Consider the following 2,847-nt stretch of genomic DNA (forward strand, 5'->3'; position numbering starts at 1 on the left):
CGGCCACGTATTTTTTAATTTATTAAATCATGTTTTATGAACCAGAATATGGCATATCAGGGTAAATATGTCATGTACACATGTCAGCACTTTGGAAGGCCGGGATGGCGGATCACTTCAGGTCAGGAGTTCAAGACCAGCCTGGTCAACGTGGCAAAACCCTGTCTCTACTAAAAATACAAAAAGTAGCCAGGTGTGGTGGTGCATGCCTGCAATCCCCGTTACTCAGAAAGCTGAGGCAGGCAGGAGAATCGCTTGAACCTGGTAGGCAGAGACTGCAGTGAGCTGGATCTCGCGATTGTACTTCAGCCTGGAAGACAGAGATGAGACTCCGTCTCCGAAAAAAAAAAAAAAAAAAAAAGATTTGTTAGGTAGAACCAGAGCTGTGTTAATGACTAATATTTCCTCACTATGAAGTAAGATCCTTCTGAGTACTCTATTGTGCTATGAATTATGAGGTCAACTGGTCAGGCTGGCATAAGCAGCTGGTATTGCCAGCCCTTTGTAAGCACCAGGCACTGTTCCCTCTAATCCTCTCAGATGGTTCTTTCCAGCCTTGGATAGTTTCCTCGTATGCATGTCCCAGTTAGTAGTCTGCTGAATGCTTGAGGATATCCTCCACAGATCTCTTTCTCTTTAGCTCTCTCCTAGTTTTCTGTCCTATAAATTCTAGCTGCCTAGGTGGTAGCTCTCAACATGTGGTAGTAGAGTCTGAAGTCTGATCAGTTAAGTTCAGTTCAGTTTTACCCATGTTGTGTTGAAAGAGGTCAGGTATTAGTTCTTTACATGAAATAAAATAACCTGAGAAATAATCTGACAACTGATCAGGAACACACAAAGATTCCAAAATTTCTAAACACTTCTTTTCCTCCATAATTAAGTTGTCTTTCAGTAAATACAGAGCTCATGTTGAATAGAGTCCAGGGCCACCTTCCCTCTTTACTCCTTCTCTATAGCACCCTCAGTCTCTCCTACCTGTCTTCTCTTTAAGGTCCTGCTTCCTCTGGCGGAAAGCCTGGAAGTTCCTGGAGACCTGATAGACTTTGTTTCTGGCTCTGTCCTGGAAAAGCAATGTTTGGTCGTTACAATTTCTCAGACTTATGTCCTTTACATTCTTCTGAGTGGAGCCAGAGCAAAGACCACAAACCTTGTTTTTGCTGACATGGACCAGGTCTCATGGGACAACTGTGGTGCATTTAACAAAGTCTCTTTCTCTACTGTGTCTTACCAAAGATTTGTCTTCATTTGCACTAAAGAACATAAGAAAGGAGAATGTGGGGAAATGAAAGCTCCCTTCTACCCTCAAAGGTAATACTCTTCAAGTTAAATCAGTTAAATAGGCCAAGAAATTAACCACCATTGATTTGATGAGGGATGTGTCTACATTCCGAACAATAGCATTTTGTTGGGGCCTCTCTATAAAGACCGTAATAAAGTGTAACATGGAAAACCCATTATATCTAAACAAACAAACGCTAAAGAGCTAAAACAGATCAATTCCTCCCAAATCTCCAATTTTTTTCAAGTAGAAAAATTTTATTTTTCTGTAGGCAAATTTGTCAGTCTTTTCTTTTCTGGCAAGAAGTAGCATTTAACTTGACTCTTTCTTGTTTTTTTTTTCCCTTGCATCAAAAATTAAACTTCATTAGCTGGAGACTTATCAGTTGTTTAAAAATATTAATGACCTGGACATCAGTGACCTTGGATAATAATTTTAGCCTCTGTCATTTGATCTGTCATCTTGGATAAGTCATGTTTTTTTTTTTTGAGACGGAGTCTCACTCTGTCGCCCAGGCTGGAGTGCAGTGGCGCGATATCAGCTCACTGCAAGCTCCGCCTCCCGGGTTTACGCCATTCTCCTGCCTCAGCCTCCCGAGTAGCTGGGACTACAGGTGCCCACCACCACACCTGGCTAGTTTTTTGTATTTTTTGTAGAGACGAGGTTTCACCGTGTTAACCAGGATGGTCTCGATCTCCTGACCTCGTGATCCGCCCGTCTCGGCCTCCCAAAGTGCTGGGATTACAGGTGTGAGCCACTGCGCCCGGCCCCAAGTCATTTTATATCATTAAGAGTGGTTTTTGTTATCATTACTAGCCAGAAGACTTGATGAGCTTGAGAGATCTTTTGTGGTGGCTTTAAAATATGTCTACAAATTATTTGGTATTCCCCCCTTCATTCCTCTCCCATTGAATGTGATCTGGACTTAGTGACTCACTTCTAAGGGATAGAAGAATATAGAAGAAACAAGAGTATGTCACTTCTAAGCCTAGGTCATAAAACACATTGCAAATTCTTTTCTTTCTCTCCCTCTCTGCCCCCCACCCCGACCCCAAGACCCTTTGTTCTGAGGGAAGCCATCTCCTATGTAATGAAGCGACTCAGGCAGTCCCCTGGAGAGACCCATGTGGCAAGGAGCTGAGGCCTCCTGCCAACAGCCAGTAAGGAATGGAATCTTTCCATCAACAGCCATGTGAGTGAGTCACCTTGGAAATGGATCCTCCAGTGCCAGTCAGGCTTTCAGATGACTGCAGCCATGGCTGACATCTTGACTGTAATCTCATGAGAGACCCTGGGTCAGGAATAAGATGCTCCTGAATTCCTGACCCTCAGAAACGGTGTGATGATAAATATCTGTTTTTAAGGCATTAAATTTTGAAGTAATTTGTTATACAGCAATATAAAACAAACATATCCTGGAATCTTACAGATCCTTCCAGTTTATGATTCCATAATTTAAATGCAGGAGAAGTCATCTCTAGTTGCCTGCTGCTTTTGCTAATACTCCTCAAACTGCTTTGCCTGTTACATTTAAAAATTCTTCCTTGAACAGCCTGCATTTCATGCAA

The 2,847-nt window shown here is 42.4% G+C and overlaps 1 protein-coding gene across 5 annotated transcripts in view; it reads left to right on the forward strand.

Moving 5' to 3' along the window:
- MYO3B (myosin IIIB) overlaps positions 1 to 2,847 on the forward strand; it is a 501,265-nt gene that overhangs the window by 325,897 nt on the left and 172,521 nt on the right. The window lies entirely within an intron of this gene.

The sequence above is a fragment of the Colobus angolensis genome, unplaced genomic scaffold (genome assembly GCF_000951035.1).
Source record: "Colobus angolensis palliatus isolate OR3802 unplaced genomic scaffold, Cang.pa_1.0 Scaffold247, whole genome shotgun sequence".
NCBI lineage: Eukaryota > Metazoa > Chordata > Mammalia > Primates > Cercopithecidae > Colobus > Colobus angolensis.